The 18,222-nt window shown below is 52.1% G+C and overlaps 1 protein-coding gene across 2 annotated transcripts in view; it reads left to right on the plus strand.

The window, feature by feature from the left end:
- The window catches only part of STARD3NL (STARD3 N-terminal like), a 100,307-nt gene that overhangs the window by 47,661 nt on the left and 34,424 nt on the right, over nucleotides 1-18,222 (plus strand). The gene's annotated exons all lie outside the window — the stretch shown is intronic.

An 18,222-nucleotide genomic window follows, 5' to 3' on the forward strand; every position in this document is an offset into this window, starting at 1 on the left:
GGTATTTCAGCTCGTTCAGGAGGGGATCTGATGACTTGCACTTCTTTCCTGAACACCTGCAGCTCTAGAGTTCCCAATGTTCCTGTTAAGCCTAGTTTAACGTCTCGTTCCAGACAATGTGCTCCCTCCCTGGCCCAAGGACTGAACCCTTCTTTCCTCTCTTCATCCTCTTGGTGCAACCCTTCCCTCTCTGCAGTTGGGCTCTGGGGAGGCTCTGGTGAGGGGGAAGACAGCCCTTCATGCCCCCCCTGCCAAAGATTAGGAACCTCAGGTGTGCCCATCTCTTGCTTTCTGTGACTTTGGCCTCCCCGCAGCCTCCTTAAAATAGTCACATCAAGAGAAATTCTGGTGTTGGTGAAAGGGCCCTTCTATTGCAGAGCATTGCACTCCCCAAGAGGTTTGGATGGAGCTTGTCTGGGGTGTGCAAACACAGAGCACAATTGGAGAATGGGCTTTCCCTGAAGGTACGTCCTCACCTTGGACTCGGTTAGTTTGTGAGGAACGCAGAAGCGTGCGTGCTGTCTCCCTGCGTGCTGGGATACTCATGAGAAAGAGAAGATGCTAAATCCTTCCCTTGGACTTTTCCCTTGCCTTCTCCCCTGTCTTGCCACCCAATCTGTAGACCTGAATCCCAATTGGTATGATCCAAAGGTCAGGAGCACGTGGATGCCCTATGGAGAGCCCAGGAGTGTCCAGTGCAAAATCACCCATTTCCAACCTTCATCCGTTCCCCGTGTGTCTCGTTAGAGCATCCCTGAGAGCAGTGATGGAGCTCCACCAGGAGTCACCGCACAGCAAATAGTACTATCCTTGGGAGGACATAATCCCATCCAGGCCAGTCATGGATTTTCCGCAGACGCTCTACAGGACTGCCCCACGCCTGCCAGCATTTAAGAGGCATTGGGACAATGCCCTTAATAGCATACTTGAACTTCAGATGATGACCTACAATGATGACGAAGAAGAGATCGCAAAAAGAGAGAATTGAAGGGTTTGGAAGGGACTTTTGGAGATGATCTAGCTGAAATCCTTGCCAAAGCAGGCTGACCCAGAGCATGCTGTAGAGGAACGCGTGAACGCGTCCAGGTGGGTTTTGAATACCTCCAGAGCAGGAGATTCCAGAGCCTGTGTGGGCAATCTGTTGCAGTGCTCTGCCGCCCTCGGAGGAAAGAAGTTTTTCCTCCTGTCCTTGAATTTCCTGTGTTCCAGGTTGTGTCTGTTGCCTCTTGTCCTGTGACCGGGCACCACTGAGAAGAGTTTGATGCCATCCTGCGGACGCCTGCCCTTTAGATATTGCTAAGCATCGATGGGATCCCCCTCTCAGTCCTCTGCAGGCTAAAGAGACCCAGGTCTCTCCGAAGAGCCTTTCCTCATAAGAGAGGTGCTCCATTCCTTGATGATCTTTGTAGGCCTCCGCACACTCTCTCCAGCAGTTCCTGTCTTTCTTGAACTGGGGAGCCCAGAACTGGACCCAGTTCTCCAGATGTGGCCTCCCCAGGGCAGAGTAGAGAAGGAGGATGACCACCCTCGACCTGCTGGCCATGCTCTTTTGAATGCACCGCAGGATGCCATTGGCCTTGTTGGCCACAAAGTGCCCATTACTGGCTCCTGGTCACCCTGTTTGTCCACCAGGACACTACCAGGTCTCTCTCTAGAGATCTGCTCTCCAGCAGGTGAGCCCCCAACCTGTACCAGTGCATGGGGTTATTCCTCCCCCAGGTGCAGGACCCTACGCTTTTGGTCTTGTTGAATTTCATGAGGTTCTTCTCCCCCCAGTTCTCCAGCCTGTGCAGGTCTCACTGAATGGCAGCCCAGCCTTCTGGTGTGTCAGTCACCCTCCCAGTTTCCTATCATCAGCAAACGTGCTGGTGGTGTGTGGTACCGTGGGGTATTTTGAGGAAAAGTACCACATGACAAGCAATGACAGGCATTCCTTTTGCCTTCCAGAAGTTGCCCCGCCCGCTGTGAGGCATGAAAAGTGCTCTTGTGCCTGCCCCTGTGCTTGTGTTGGGCAGCGGGAGAGCTGAAAGGTGGCAGCTCCTGATGGTGCCCCCGAGGCCGGAGCCCTTCCGAGCACAGGCCTTTTTTCCCAAGCAAGAAGCCCTGTGGCCATGGAGCCAAGGGAAGAGCAGAGCTCGCTCCCGCTCCAAGCTTTCACTGGAGAAGAGAGCCGGGGAGAGCCAGGTCAGGAGGGGTGCCCTGGAGGTGCGAGAGCAGCAGGGAAGGACCGAGTCAAAATGTCCCTGAGGAGCCGTGACAAGGGACTGCGCTCAACGCTCTGGAGGACAAGAAGCAACCCCAGGGGCCACCCTTGGTGCCCTGGCTGGGAGTCTAGCAAGCTTCCTCCCCCTGGGTGTGGGGCACCTTTGTGGAGCAGGAGCAGCAGGCACCTGGTGGCCAAAATGGACCGAAGGGGCCATGCTGGATGCTGCAGAGGAAGGCAAAAAACCCCCGGGAGCAGTGCCAATTTTCCTCGGGGGAAAATTCCTTCCTGACCCCAGATCTGGCGATCGGGCTGTTCCCTGAGCATGTGAGCAAGACCTGCCTCCTTGTCCCACAGGCTGCTCCTGCCTCCCAGAGATGCCCCAGCCCTCTTCTTCCTCCACCTGGAGCCATCTCAGAGGTGTCTGAGAATGGCCTCATGCCCCTGGCTTGAATTGAGCTTTGGGGTAGGAATTCTTCCTGCGCCTGGCAGGGCACCAGTGGGTGCTCCAAAGCCCTGAGATCCCTTGGAACTTCTCTGCATCCCACCTGTTAAGGCTCCTACCCCATGGTCTAGAGGGGAGGAAGATGGTGAGCTCTGCAGTGCTGCTCAAGAAGGCAATGCCTTGGTCTTACCACTGGTGCCCATTCTGAAAGGCCTGATAGGCTCAGGCACCTCGAGGGGTTGGTGTTTCTTCTCCTCTCCCGAGGGGCTTCCCAAAGGCTGAAGCAGGATGTCCATGCGTGAGATGAGCTTTGAAGGTGTCCCTGCCTGGATCTGTCCTTGGGGCAGAGAGACTCCATCAGCGTGGTCCGGCCTCTGACCTTCCTCCGTCAGGCTCTGCAAGTGATTCCACTGGCTCCTCAAGGACTTGCTCTCCGATGTCTTCAGGCTGCCCCCAGGCCAGCTGTGGCAGCGGTACGTGGGAGGATGCCCCTTTTCTCCTGCCCCCGGGCTATTGTGACTGCTGCGTTGCCGGGCGGTGGCATTGTGACATGGGAGTGACAGGTCACCCCATGTGCAGCCGTGGCAACCGCCGCTGCCTCCAGCATCCTTTGGAGGAAGTCCTTTGGGGTGGTGGCCCCAAGGCAGTCCCTGTGCCCAGGAGGCCCGGTGGTCTGTCCCTTCCTTAGTGGCCACGCAGTGGGCAGAGCTGCTGGGCGTCCCTCACAGCTCCTTTGCTACTGGGCTGCCAAGGAGCAACCTGGTGCTGTTAGTCTTCTGTCAGGCCACGGCAGAAACCAACCCTGCAGCCCAGAGACCATTCCTATTAGCTGTGCCCTCTGTGCACTGGAGCTGTTGTCCATGAGAGCACGCAGGGAGTAGGTGCAGGGACACAAAGCGTCTTTTGGGGGGAGAACAGGGGATGGTTTCAGCAGGGTGCGGCCTGGAGGCAAGCCCAAGAGTAACCAGAGCCATGGGCTGGGATGGACGGTGCCGACAGACCGCCCTGGCAATAAGAGAGGCTTTGGAAAACAAGGGAGTGGATGTTACGGTGGTGTAGGTGGAAAGGCTGGTCATTGTCAGACCTAGGACATTTGGATCCGTGCCCAAAGCAGAGCCAGACCAATGCCGACTCGTCCGACCTGTCAGAATAGCCCATTGCTGCTATCGCCATCACATCCCCTTTTCCCACTGAAACCAAGCTGGGCAGTTGGCCACGTTTATGGGGGATGGCAAACGGGCTTCAGCCACGGGGTGAAACTTCTACAGCCGGCTGGGCAGCTGGCTGTCCGACACTGAAAGGCAAGTGCCTCTCTTTGTGGCTGGAGCTGCGTGGCAGAAAAGGACGTGGGGCTGTTGGTGGACTGTTGGCTGAAGATGAGCCAGCAGTGTGGCCAGGTGGCCAAGAAGGCCACCAGCGTCCTGGGCTGTGTGAGGAACAGCGTGGCGAGTAGGACTCGGGAGGTGATGGTCCCCCTGTACTGGGCACTCCTCAGGCGCAGCCCACTTCAATATTGATTTGAAGCAATTGCTTTTAATTCTGTAAAGGATGGTTCTGTGTTTGTGCCTTTTCATGATCTAATGTGACCTGAAAGTTAATTACCGTGTCACGTGTCAATGAAACTGACCCCAAATGTATGCCCTGGGTTTTGGGGTATTTTTTTTTGTTTTGATATTCCCTCACATTTCCTGGGGAGCGCTTGTTTTGAATAGGTCATTAGAGTTCAGCCTAACTTTAAAGAATAAGGCTTTTTAAAGAATACGTGCCTCCTTCAAAGCCTTGAAAGCTTGAAATGCTTCTGAGGGACCGATGTGTTACACCTGGAGAGAGAATGAGTGCAACTGGGAAAGGATTTAAATGCCCTTCAGGAAAGGGAGCAGTAACTCTGAGGAGGTCACTAGTGATGTGTTCACTCCAAGTGGATTTTGTGAGAGTTAGCTTTTTCAGTTCTAGTAAGAGGAGAGGGAGAGAGTGTGTCAGCGGAATGGTTTTGGTTCCTTTATAGTAGAGAAGAGTAGAAAAAAATGTGTCCCGGTGAGCTTTGGAGGCAGTCTGTAGCTTGGGAGGTGTTTTTTGCTGGTTTTTGGTTTTCTGGTGTGGTGTTTGTTGTTTTTTTTTCCCCGTGTTTTAGATTCAGCATTGCGTCATCTTCAGAGAAGTTGGGTTTCTCTGTGTTGGCTCTTAATCTGGATTTACGGTGGGACTGTCAGAAAACCCGGTGAGAGAATTCTGCTAATGCTCCTGCAAGTTAATACAGGCTTGTAACAGCTGTTCTCAGTGTGTTAGACTTTGTGTCTGGGGTGTACCCAAGCGATCTTTATAGTTACTTGCATATACTGTCCCAGGTGTTGGCTAGAGTGTAATTTAACTATTTGACTGTTGGGATTATAATGCCAGTTTCCATGTTAAGGTCTGATCTTGTAAGGCATTCTGTTTTTCCTGTGCCCTGTAGTGTGTTCCTACAGCCTGACGGAGAGTGTAAGCAGATAGAAACCTTGAACATCTTGGCCGTGACATCCTATTTTTCTCGTTGAAAAGAAAATAATATAATCAGAGTATTATTTTTAACCTTTAGAGGAAAGCTGTTTCTGGTGGGAACACTTGGGCAGTATTTAGTGTTGTCAGAGAGACAGGTACTGAGTGTTGTAGGTTTTCAATAGGTGCCAACAGCAATCGTGACACAATATTGCTTTTTGTGCAGAGTTGCTTGATGCAAATGCGGTTTCTCTGATATTTTGAACTAAAAGAGTGTTGCCTTTTCCTAAAATTGCCTCCATATGACACTTTCACTTTCAATTTTGCTGAGCCCTTTGAGTAAGCCTTTTTTTTTTTTTTAAATCCCTTCTGTTAACTCTTCTCAGTTGAATTCTGCTGTGTGTTGTTTCCTTGGAAGAAAAAAAAACTGATCCAAGTTGTGCTGGTCGTCGTTTGTGAGACATCAAAACAGGAAATGTCTAAATAATTGAAAACAAGGATAATGGAGTGGAAGAATAGGGGTAGTATAATGCTGGAAAAGAGAAGCACCGTTCTCGTCCCGCATCTCTAAAATATATGTAAAAGTGACACGTCCAATGTGTGCCGTCTGTTTCTGTCAGTATGAGTGAAAATAATGATGTTAATTGTAAATGTCTCCTGAAAATGATCACATTTATTTGCATGGATACAGTCTTTGCTTCTTTCTGGGGGGAAAACCCCTTTGTCTATGACTGGTAACTTGTCTGTATAGAAAAGTTACTTAGCTAGAGATTTTAGTGGTAGGAGTTGAGTGAAAGTGAATGTAGGCAGTAATAAAGGACATGAAAAGAAGACAAAGTGTTGCTTCTCTTGAAGTCAGGAGGAGTGAGGAGAAAGTGTATCACAGAGAGAGTAATGTGGATTCTTATCTCAGAATTCTTTATTTCCATCTTGCAGGTTTTGAGGTTTCAGTGAGCTTATACATTCTGTCATTTTGCCTCCTTGCTGGATGAAGGGAAGGTGATGGATATATTTTTTGTGGGTTTTAGGAAGGCTGTTGATGCCATCCCTCAGAGCATGGTTCTGGGCAAGTTGTCCAACGGTGAGATGAGCAGGTCCACGGTAGGTTGGGTGAAGAACTGTCTGGGTGGCAGGGCTGGAAGGGTTGTAGGGAATGGGGCTACCTGTGGCGGTCGAACGCTGGAACAGTCTTCCTGGAGAGGTGGTCGATGTCCCATGGCCGTCAGTGTTGAAGAGGCATTTGGATAATGCCCTTAATGCCGTGCTTTAACTTTTGTTCAGGGCTGAATTGGTCAGGGAGTTGGAGTAGATGATGAGCTGCTTTCTGGGTGCCCTGAACCTGCTGCAGGCGTCTGGGCAGGGAGAGAAGGTAGTCCAAGACCCCGATTTTAAAGACTGCAGCACTAAGAGCGCAGCACTTTGGTGTACATCAGGGCCCTCAGCCAGCTTCATCACTGGAGAAGACTTACTCAGGAGCTGAATATCGATTCCCCAAAATAAAGCTAAGTGACAAAGATGGCTGACCAACCTTGTTTGGACCATTATGATTTTGCTTCCCAGGAAGGACTCTCCTTAGCCCTCCTGGTATTTCAGCTCGTTCAGGAGGGGATCTGATGACTTGCACTTCTTTCCTGAACACCTGCAGCTCTAGAGTTCCCAATGTTCCTGTTAAGCCTAGTTTAACGTCTCGTTCCAGACAATGTGCTCCCTCCCTGGCCCAAGGACTGAACCCTTCTTTCCTCTCTCATCCTCTTGGTGCACCCTTCCCTCTCTGCAGTTGGGCTCTGGGGAGGCTCTGTGAGGGAAGACAGCCCTTCATGCCCCCTGCCAAAGATTAGGAACCTCAGGTGTGCCCATCTCTTGCTTTCTGTGACTTTGGCCTCCCCGCAGCCTCCTTAAAATAGTCACATCAAGAGAAATTCTGGTGTTGGTGAAAGGGCCCTTCTATTGCAGAGCATTGCACTCCCCAAGAGGTTTGGATGGAGCTTGTCTGGGGTGTGCAAACACAGAGCACAATTGGAGAATGGGCTTTCCCTGAAGGTACGGTCCTCACCTTGGACTCGGTTAGTTTGTGAGGAACGCAGAAGCGTGCGTGCTGTCTCCTGCGTGCTGGGATACTCATGAGAAAGAGAAGATGCTAAATCCTTCCCTTGGACTTTTCCCTTGCCTTCTCCCCTGTCTTGCCACCCAATCTGTAGACCTGAATCCCAAATGGTATGATCCAAAGGTCAGGAGCACGTGGATGCCCTATGGAGAGCCCAGGAGTGTCCAGTGCAAAATCACCCATTTCCAACCTTCATCCGTTCCCCGTGTGTCTCGTTAGAGCATCCCTGAGAGCAGTGATGGAGCTCCACCAGGAGTCACCGCACAGCAAATAGTACTATCCTTGGGAGACATAATCCCATCCAGGCCAGTCATGGATTTTCCGCAGACGCTCTACAGGACTGCCCCACGCCTGCCAGCATTTAAGAGGCATTGGGACAATGCCCTTAATAGCATACTTGAACTTCAAGATGATGACTACAATGATGACGAAGAAGAGAATCGCAAAAAGAGAGAATTGAAGGGTTTGGAAGGGACTTTTGGAGATGATCTAGCTGAAATCCTTGCCAAAGCAGGTTGACCCAGAGCATGCTGTAGAGGAACGCGTGAACGCGTCCAGGTGGGTTTTGAATACCTCCAGAGCAGGAGATTCCAGAGCCTGTGTGGGCAATCTGTTGCAGTGCTCTGCCGCCCTCGGAGGAAAGAAGTTTTTCCTCCTGTCCTTGAATTTCCTGTGTTCCAGGTTGTGTCTGTTGCCTCTTGTCCTGTGACCGGGCACCACTGAGAAGAGTTTGATGCCATCCTGCGGACGCCTGCCCTTTAGATATTGCTAAGCATCGATGGGATCCCCTCTCAGTCCTCTGCAGGCTAAAGAGACCCAGGTCTCTCCGAAGAGCCTTTCCTCATAAGAGAGGTGCTCCATTCCCTTGATGATCTTTGTAGGCCTCCGCACACTCTCTCCAGCAGTTCCTGTCTTTCTTGAACTGGGGAGCCCAGAACTGGACCCAGTTCTCCAGATGTGGCCTCCCCAGGGCAGAGTAGAGAAGGAGGATGACCACCCTCGACCTGCTGGCCATGCTCTTTTGAATGCACCGCAGGATGCCATTGGCCTTGTTGGCCACAAGTGCCCATTACTGGCTCCTGGTCACCCTGTTGTCCACCAGGACACTACCAGGTCTCTCTCTAGAGATCTGCTCTCCAGCAGGTGAGCCCCCAACCTGTACCAGTGCATGGGGTTATTCCTCCCCAGGTGCAGGACCCTACGCTTTTGGTCTTGTTGAATTTCATGAGGTTCTTCTCCCCCCAGTTCTCCAGCCTGTGCAGGTCTCACTGAATGGCAGCCCAGCCTTCTGGTGTGTCAGTCACCCTCCCAGTTTCCTATCATCAGCAAACGTGCTGGTGGTGTGTGGTACCGTGGGGTATTTTGAGGAAAAGTACCACATGACAAGCAATGACAGGCATTCCTTTTGCCTTCCAGAAGTTGCCCCGCCGCTGTGAGGCATGAAAAGTGCTCTTGTGCCTGCCCTGTGCTTGTGTTGGGCAGCGGGAGAGCTGAAAGGTGGCAGCTCCTGATGGTGCCCCGAGGCCGGAGCCCTTCCGAGCACAGGCCTTTTTTCCCAAGCAAGAAGCCCTGTGGCCATGGAGCCAAGGGAAGAGCAGAGCTCGCTCCCGCTCCAAGCTTTCACTGGAGAAGAGAGCCGGGGAGAGCCAGGTCAGGAGGGGTGCCCTGGAGGTGCGAGAGCAGCAGGGAAGGACCGAGTCAAAATGTCCCTGAGGAGCCGTGACAAGGGACTGCGCTCAACGCTCTGGAGGACAAGAAGCAACCCCAGGGGCCACCCTTGGTGCCCTGGCTGGGAGTCTAGCAAGCTTCCTCCCCCTGGGTGTGGGGCACCTTTGTGGAGCAGGAGCAGCAGGCACCTGGTGGCCAAAATGGACCGAAGGGGCCATGCTGGATGCTGCAGAGGAAGGCAAAAAACCCCCGGGGAGCAGTGCCAATTTTCCTCGGGGGAAAATTCCTTCCTGACCCCAGATCTGGCGATCGGCTGTTCCCTGAGCATGTGAGCAAGACCTGCCTCCTTGTCCCACAGGCTGCTCCTGCCTCCCAGGAGATGCCCCAGCCCTCTTCTTCCTCCACCTGGAGCCATCTCAGAGGTGTCTGAGAATGGCCTCATGCCCCTGGCTTGAATTGAGCTTTGGGGTAGGAATTCTTCCTGCGCCTGGCAGGGCACCAGTGGGTGCTCCAAAGCCCTGAGATCCCTTGGAACTTCTCTGCATCCCACCTGTTAAGGCTCCTACCCCATGGTCTAGAGGGGAGGAAGATGGTGAGCTCTGCAGTGCTGCTCAAGAAGGCAATGCCTTGGTCTTACCACTGGTGCCCATCTGAAAGGCCTGATAGGCTCAGGCACCTCGAGGGGTTGGTGTTTCTTCTCCTCTCCCGAGGGGCTTCCCAAAGGCTGAAGCAGGATGTCCATGCGTGAGATGAGCTTTGAAGGTGTCCCTGCCTGGATCTGTCCTTGGGGCAGAGAGACTCCATCAGCGTGGTCCGGCCTCTGACCTTCCTCCGTCAGGCTCTGCAAGTGATTCCACTGGCTCCTCAAGGACTTGCTCTCCGATGTCTTCAGGCTGCCCCCAGGCCAGCTGTGGCAGCGGTACGTGGGAGGATGCCCCTTTTCTCCTGCCCCGGGCTATTGTGACTGCTGCGTTGCCGGGCGGTGGCATTGTGACATGGGAGTGACAGGTCACCCCATGTGCAGCCGTGGCAACCGCCGCTGCCTCCAGCATCCTTTGGAGGAAGTCCTTTGGGGTGGTGGCCCCAAGGCAGTCCCTGTGCCCAGGAGGCCCGGTGGTCTGTCCCTTCCCTTAGTGGCCACGCAGTGGGCAGAGCTGCTGGGCGTCCCTCACAGCTCCTTTGCTACTGGGCTGCCAAGGAGCAACCTGGTGCTGTTAGTCTTCTGTCAGGCCACGGCAGAAACCAACCCTGCAGCCCAGAGACCATTCCTATTAGCTGTGCCCTCTGTGCACTGGAGCTGTTGTCCATGAGAGCACGCAGGGAGTAGGTGCAGGGACACAAAGCGTCTTTTGGGGGGAGAACAGGGGATGGTTTCAGCAGGTGCGGCCTGGAGGCAAGCCCAAGAGTAACCAGAGCCATGGGCTGGGATGGACGGTGCCGACAGACCGCCCTGGCAATAAGAGAGGCTTTGGAAAACAAGGGAGTGGATGTTACGGTGGTGTAGGTGGAAAGGCTGGTCATTGTCAGACCTAGGACATTTGGATCCGTGCCCAAAGCAGAGCCAGACCAATGCCGACTCGTCCGACCTGTCAGAATAGCCCATTGCTGCTATCGCCATCACATCCCCTTTTCCCACTGAAACCAAGCTGGGCAGTTGGCCACGTTTATGGGGGATGGCAAACGGGCTTCAGCCACGGGGTGAAACTTCTACAGCCGGCTGGGCAGCTGGCTGTCCGACACTGAAAGGCAAGTGCCTCTCTTTGTGGCTGGAGCTGCGTGGCAGAAAAGGACGTGGGGCTGTTGGTGGACTGTTGGCTGAAGATGAGCCAGCAGTGTGGCCAGGTGGCCAAGAAGGCCACCAGCGTCCTGGGCTGTGTGAGGAACAGCGTGGCGAGTAGGACTCGGGAGGTGATGGTCCCCCTGTACTGGGCACTCCTCAGGCGCAGCCCACTTCAATATTGATTTGAAGCAATTGCTTTTAATTCTGTAAAGGATGGTTCTGTGTTTGTGCCTTTTCATGATCTAATGTGACCTGAAAGTTAATTACCGTGTCACGTGTCAATGAAACTGACCCCAAATGTATGCCCTGGGTTTTGGGGTATTTTTTTTTGTTTTGATATTCCCTCACATTTCCTGGGGAGCGCTTGTTTTGAATAGGTCATTAGAGTTCAGCCTAACTTTAAAGAATAAGGCTTTTTAAAGAATACGTGCCTCCTTCAAAGCCTTGAAAGCTTGAAATGCTTCTGAGGGACCGATGTGTTACACCTGGAGAGAGAATGAGTGCAACTGGGAAAGGATTTAAATGCCCTTCAGGAAAGGGAGCAGTAACTCTGAGGAGGTCACTAGTGATGTGTTCACTCCAAGTGGATTTTGTGAGAGTTAGCTTTTTCAGTTCTAGTAAGAGGAGAGGGAGAGAGTGTGTCAGCGGAATGGTTTTGGTTCCTTTATAGTAGAGAAGAGTAGAAAAAAATGTGTCCCGGTGAGCTTTGGAGGCAGTCTGTAGCTTGGGAGGTGTTTTTTGCTGGTTTTTGGTTTTCTGGTGTGGTGTTTGTTGTTTTTTTTTCCCCGTGTTTTAGATTCAGCATTGCGTCATCTTCAGAGAAGTTGGGTTTCTCTGTGTTGGCTCTTAATCTGGATTTACGGTGGGACTGTCAGAAAACCCGGTGAGAGAATTCTGCTAATGCTCCTGCAAGTTAATACAGGCTTGTAACAGCTGTTCTCAGTGTGTTAGACTTTGTGTCTGGGGTGTACCCAAGCGATCTTTATAGTTACTTGCATATACTGTCCCAGGTGTTGGCTAGAGTGTAATTTAACTATTTGACTGTTGGGATTATAATGCCAGTTTCCATGTTAAGGTCTGATCTTGTAAGGCATTCTGTTTTTCCTGTGCCCTGTAGTGTGTTCCTACAGCCTGACGGAGAGTGTAAGCAGATAGAAACCTTGAACATCTTGGCCGTGACATCCTATTTTTCTCGTTGAAAAGAAAATAATATAATCAGAGTATTATTTTTAACCTTTAGAGGAAAGCTGTTTCTGGTGGGAACACTTGGGCAGTATTTAGTGTTGTCAGAGAGACAGGTACTGAGTGTTGTAGGTTTTCAATAGGTGCCAACAGCAATCGTGACACAATATTGCTTTTTGTGCAGAGTTGCTTGATGCAAATGCGGTTTCTCTGATATTTTGAACTAAAAGAGTGTTGCCTTTTCCTAAAATTGCCTCCATATGACACTTTCACTTTCAATTTTGCTGAGCCCTTTGAGTAAGCCTTTTTTTTTTTTTTAAATCCCTTCTGTTAACTCTTCTCAGTTGAATTCTGCTGTGTGTTGTTTCCTTGGAAGAAAAAAAAACTGATCCAAGTTGTGCTGGTCGTCGTTTGTGAGACATCAAAACAGGAAATGTCTAAATAATTGAAAACAAGGATAATGGAGTGGAAGAATAGGGGTAGTATAATGCTGGAAAAGAGAAGCACCGTTCTCGTCCCGCATCTCTAAAATATATGTAAAAGTGACACGTCCAATGTGTGCCGTCTGTTTCTGTCAGTATGAGTGAAAATAATGATGTTAATTGTAAATGTCTCCTGAAAATGATCACATTTATTTGCATGGATACAGTCTTTGCTTCTTTCTGGGGGGAAAACCCCTTTGTCTATGACTGGTAACTTGTCTGTATAGAAAAGTTACTTAGCTAGAGATTTTAGTGGTAGGAGTTGAGTGAAAGTGAATGTAGGCAGTAATAAAGGACATGAAAAGAAGACAAAGTGTTGCTTCTCTTGAAGTCAGGAGGAGTGAGGAGAAAGTGTATCACAGAGAGAGTAATGTGGATTCTTATCTCAGAATTCTTTATTTCCATCTTGCAGGTTTTGAGGTTTCAGTGAGCTTATACATTCTGTCATTTTGCCTCCTTGCTGGATGAAGGGAAGGTGATGGATATATTTTTTGTGGGTTTTAGGAAGGCTGTTGATGCCATCCCTCAGAGCATGGTTCTGGGCAAGTTGTCCAACGGTGAGATGAGCAGGTCCACGGTAGGTTGGGTGAAGAACTGTCTGGGTGGCAGGGCTGGAAGGGTTGTAGGGAATGGGGCTACCTGTGGCGGTCGAACGCTGGAACAGTCTTCCTGGAGAGGTGGTCGATGTCCCATGGCCGTCAGTGTTGAAGAGGCATTTGGATAATGCCCTTAATGCCGTGCTTTAACTTTTGTTCAGGGCTGAATTGGTCAGGGAGTTGGAGTAGATGATGAGCTGCTTTCTGGGTGCCCTGAACCTGCTGCAGGCGTCTGGGCAGGGAGAGAAGGTAGTCCAAGACCCCGATTTTAAAGACTGCAGCACTAAGAGCGCAGCACTTTGGTGTACATCAGGGCCCTCAGCCAGCTTCATCACTGGAGAAGACTTACTCGGGAGCTGAATATCGATTCCCCAAAATAAAGCTAAGTGACAAAGATGGCTGACCAACCTTGTTTGGACCATTATGATTTTGCTTCCCAGGAAGGACTCTCCTTAGCCCTCCTGGTATTTCAGCTCGTTCAGGAGGGGATCTGATGACTTGCACTTCTTTCCTGAACACCTGCAGCTCTAGAGTTCCCAATGTTCCTGTTAAGCCTAGTTTAACGTCTCGTTCCAGACAATGTGCTCCCTCCCTGGCCCAAGGACTGAACCCTTCTTTCCTCTCTCATCCTCTTGGTGCACCCTTCCCTCTCTGCAGTTGGGCTCTGGGGAGGCTCTGTGAGGGAAGACAGCCCTTCATGCCCCCTGCCAAAGATTAGGAACCTCAGGTGTGCCCATCTCTTGCTTTCTGTGACTTTGGCCTCCCCGCAGCCTCCTTAAAATAGTCACATCAAGAGAAATTCTGGTGTTGGTGAAAGGGCCCTTCTATTGCAGAGCATTGCACTCCCCAAGAGGTTTGGATGGAGCTTGTCTGGGGTGTGCAAACACAGAGCACAATTGGAGAATGGGCTTTCCCTGAAGGTACGGTCCTCACCTTGGACTCGGTTAGTTTGTGAGGAACGCAGAAGCGTGCGTGCTGTCTCCTGCGTGCTGGGATACTCATGAGAAAGAGAAGATGCTAAATCCTTCCCTTGGACTTTTCCCTTGCCTTCTCCCCTGTCTTGCCACCCAATCTGTAGACCTGAATCCCAAATGGTATGATCCAAAGGTCAGGAGCACGTGGATGCCCTATGGAGAGCCCAGGAGTGTCCAGTGCAAAATCACCCATTTCCAACCTTCATCCGTTCCCCGTGTGTCTCGTTAGAGCATCCCTGAGAGCAGTGATGGAGCTCCACCAGGAGTCACCGCACAGCAAATAGTACTATCCTTGGGAGACATAATCCCATCCAGGCCAGTCATGGATTTTCCGCAGACGCTCTACAGGACTGCCCCACGCCTGCCAGCATTTAAGAGGCATTGGGACAATGCCCTTAATAGCATACTTGAACTTCAAGATGATGACTACAATGATGACGAAGAAGAGAATCGCAAAAAGAGAGAATTGAAGGGTTTGGAAGGGACTTTTGGAGATGATCTAGCTGAAATCCTTGCCAAAGCAGGCTGACCCAGAGCATGCTGTAGAGGAACGCGTGAACGCGTCCAGGTGGGTTTTGAATACCTCCAGAGCAGGAGATTCCAGAGCCTGTGTGGGCAATCTGTTGCAGTGCTCTGCCGCCCTCGGAGGAAAGAAGTTTTTCCTCCTGTCCTTGAATTTCCTGTGTTCCAGGTTGTGTCTGTTGCCTCTTGTCCTGTGACCGGGCACCACTGAGAAGAGTTTGATGCCATCCTGCGGACGCCTGCCCTTTAGATATTGCTAAGCATCGATGGGATCCCCTCTCAGTCCTCTGCAGGCTAAAGAGACCCAGGTCTCTCCGAAGAGCCTTTCCTCATAAGAGAGGTGCTCCATTCCCTTGATGATCTTTGTAGGCCTCCGCACACTCTCTCCAGCAGTTCCTGTCTTTCTTGAACTGGGGAGCCCAGAACTGGACCCAGTTCTCCAGATGTGGCCTCCCCAGGGCAGAGTAGAGAAGGAGGATGACCACCCTCGACCTGCTGGCCATGCTCTTTTGAATGCACCGCAGGATGCCATTGGCCTTGTTGGCCACAAGTGCCCATTACTGGCTCCTGGTCACCCTGTTGTCCACCAGGACACTACCAGGTCTCTCTCTAGAGATCTGCTCTCCAGCAGGTGAGCCCCCAACCTGTACCAGTGCATGGGGTTATTCCTCCCCAGGTGCAGGACCCTACGCTTTTGGTCTTGTTGAATTTCATGAGGTTCTTCTCCCCCCAGTTCTCCAGCCTGTGCAGGTCTCACTGAATGGCAGCCCAGCCTTCTGGTGTGTCAGTCACCCTCCCAGTTTCCTATCATCAGCAAACGTGCTGGTGGTGTGTGGTACCGTGGGGTATTTTGAGGAAAAGTACCACATGACAAGCAATGACAGGCATTCCTTTTGCCTTCCAGAAGTTGCCCCGCCGCTGTGAGGCATGAAAAGTGCTCTTGTGCCTGCCCTGTGCTTGTGTTGGGCAGCGGGAGAGCTGAAAGGTGGCAGCTCCTGATGGTGCCCTGAGGCCGGAGCCCTTCCGAGCACAGGCCTTTTTTCCCAAGCAAGAAGCCCTGTGGCCATGGAGCCAAGGGAAGAGCAGAGCTCGCTCCCGCTCCAAGCTTTCACTGGAGAAGAGAGCCGGGGAGAGCCAGGTCAGGAGGGGTGCCCTGGAGGTGCGAGAGCAGCAGGGAAGGACCGAGTCAAAATGTCCCTGAGGAGCCGTGACAAGGGACTGCGCTCAACGCTCTGGAGGACAAGAAGCAACCCCAGGGGCCACCCTTGGTGCCCTGGCTGGGAGTCTAGCAAGCTTCCTCCCCCTGGGTGTGGGGCACCTTTGTGGAGCAGGAGCAGCAGGCACCTGGTGGCCAAAATGGACCGAAGGGGCCATGCTGGATGCTGCAGAGGAAGGCAAAAAACCCCCGGGGAGCAGTGCCAATTTTCCTCGGGGGAAAATTCCTTCCTGACCCCAGATCTGGCGATCGGCTGTTCCCTGAGCATGTGAGCAAGACCTGCCTCCTTGTCCCACAGGCTGCTCCTGCCTCCCAGGAGATGCCCCAGCCCTCTTCTTCCTCCACCTGGAGCCATCTCAGAGGTGTCTGAGAATGGCCTCATGCCCCTGGCTTGAATTGAGCTTTGGGGTAGGAATTCTTCCTGCGCCTGGCAGGGCACCAGTGGGTGCTCCAAAGCCCTGAGATCCCTTGGAACTTCTCTGCATCCCACCTGTTAAGGCTCCTACCCCATGGTCTAGAGGGGAGGAAGATGGTGAGCTCTGCAGTGCTGCTCAAGAAGGCAATGCCTTGGTCTTACCACTGGTGCCCATCTGAAAGGCCTGATAGGCTCAGGCACCTCGAGGGGTTGGTGTTTCTTCTCCTCTCCCGAGGGGCTTCCCAAAGGCTGAAGCAGGATGTCCATGCGTGAGATGAGCTTTGAAGGTGTCCCTGCCTGGATCTGTCCTTGGGGCAGAGAGACTCCATCAGCGTGGTCCGGCCTCTGACCTTCCTCCGTCAGGCTCTGCAAGTGATTCCACTGGCTCCTCAAGGACTTGCTCTCCGATGTCTTCAGGCTGCCCCCAGGCCAGCTGTGGCAGCGGTACGTGGGAGGATGCCCCTTTTCTCCTGCCCCGGGCTATTGTGACTGCTGCGTTGCCGGGCGGTGGCATTGTGACATGGGAGTGACAGGTCACCCCATGTGCAGCCGTGGCAACCGCCGCTGCCTCCAGCATCCTTTGGAGGAAGTCCTTTGGGGTGGTGGCCCCAAGGCAGTCCCTGTGCCCAGGAGGCCCGGTGGTCTGTCCCTTCCCTTAGTGGCCACGCAGTGGGCAGAGCTGCTGGGCGTCCCTCACAGCTCCTTTGCTACTGGGCTGCCAAGGAGCAACCTGGTGCTGTTAGTCTTCTGTCAGGCCACGGCAGAAACCAACCCTGCAGCCCAGAGACCATTCCTATTAGCTGTGCCCTCTGTGCACTGGAGCTGTTGTCCATGAGAGCACGCAGGGAGTAGGTGCAGGGACACAAAGCGTCTTTTGGGGGGAGAACAGGGGATGGTTTCAGCAGGTGCGGCCTGGAGGCAAGCCCAAGAGTAACCAGAGCCATGGGCTGGGATGGACGGTGCCGACAGACCGCCCTGGCAATAAGAGAGGCTTTGGAAAACAAGGGAGTGGATGTTACGGTGGTGTAGGTGGAAAGGCTGGTCATTGTCAGACCTAGGACATTTGGATCCGTGCCCAAAGCAGAGCCAGACCAATGCCGACTCGTCCGACCTGTCAGAATAGCCCATTGCTGCTATCGCCATCACATCCCCTTTTCCCACTGAAACCAAGCTGGGCAGTTGGCCACGTTTATGGGGGATGGCAAACGGGCTTCAGCCACGGGGTGAAACTTCTACAGCCGGCTGGGCAGCTGGCTGTCCGACACTGAAAGGCAAGTGCCTCTCTTTGTGGCTGGAGCTGCGTGGCAGAAAAGGACGTGGGGCTGTTGGTGGACTGTTGGCTGAAGATGAGCCAGCAGTGTGGCCAGGTGGCCAAGAAGGCCACCAGCGTCCTGGGCTGTGTGAGGAACAGCGTGGCGAGTAGGACTCGGGAGGTGATGGTCCCCCTGTACTGGGCACTCCTCAGGCGCAGCCCACTTCAATATTGATTTGAAGCAATTGCTTTTAATTCTGTAAAGGATGGTTCTGTGTTTGTGCCTTTTCATGATCTAATGTGACCTGAAAGTTAATTACCGTGTCACGTGTCAATGAAACTGACCCCAAATGTATGCCCTGGGTTTTGGGGTATTTTTTTTTGTTTTGATATTCCCTCACATTTCCTGGGGAGCGCTTGTTTTGAATAGGTCATTAGAGTTCAGCCTAACTTTAAAGAATAAGGCTTTTTAAAGAATACGTGCCTCCTTCAAAGCCTTGAAAGCTTGAAATGCTTCTGAGGGACCGATGTGTTACACCTGGAGAGAGAATGAGTGCAACTGGGAAAGGATTTAAATGCCCTTCAGGAAAGGGAGCAGTAACTCTGAGGAGGTCACTAGTGATGTGTTCACTCCAAGTGGATTTTGTGAGAGTTAGCTTTTTCAGTTCTAGTAAGAGGAGAGGGAGAGAGTGTGTCAGCGGAATGGTTTTGGTTCCTTTATAGTAGAGAAGAGTAGAAAAAAATGTGTCCCGGTGAGCTTTGGAGGCAGTCTGTAGCTTGGGAGGTGTTTTTTGCTGGTTTTTGGTTTTCTGGTGTGGTGTTTGTTGTTTTTTTTTCCCCGTGTTTTAGATTCAGCATTGCGTCATCTTCAGAGAAGTTGGGTTTCTCTGTGTTGGCTCTTAATCTGG

Source organism: Numenius arquata, chromosome 7, assembly GCF_964106895.1.
Source record: "Numenius arquata chromosome 7, bNumArq3.hap1.1, whole genome shotgun sequence".
NCBI lineage: Eukaryota > Metazoa > Chordata > Aves > Charadriiformes > Scolopacidae > Numenius > Numenius arquata.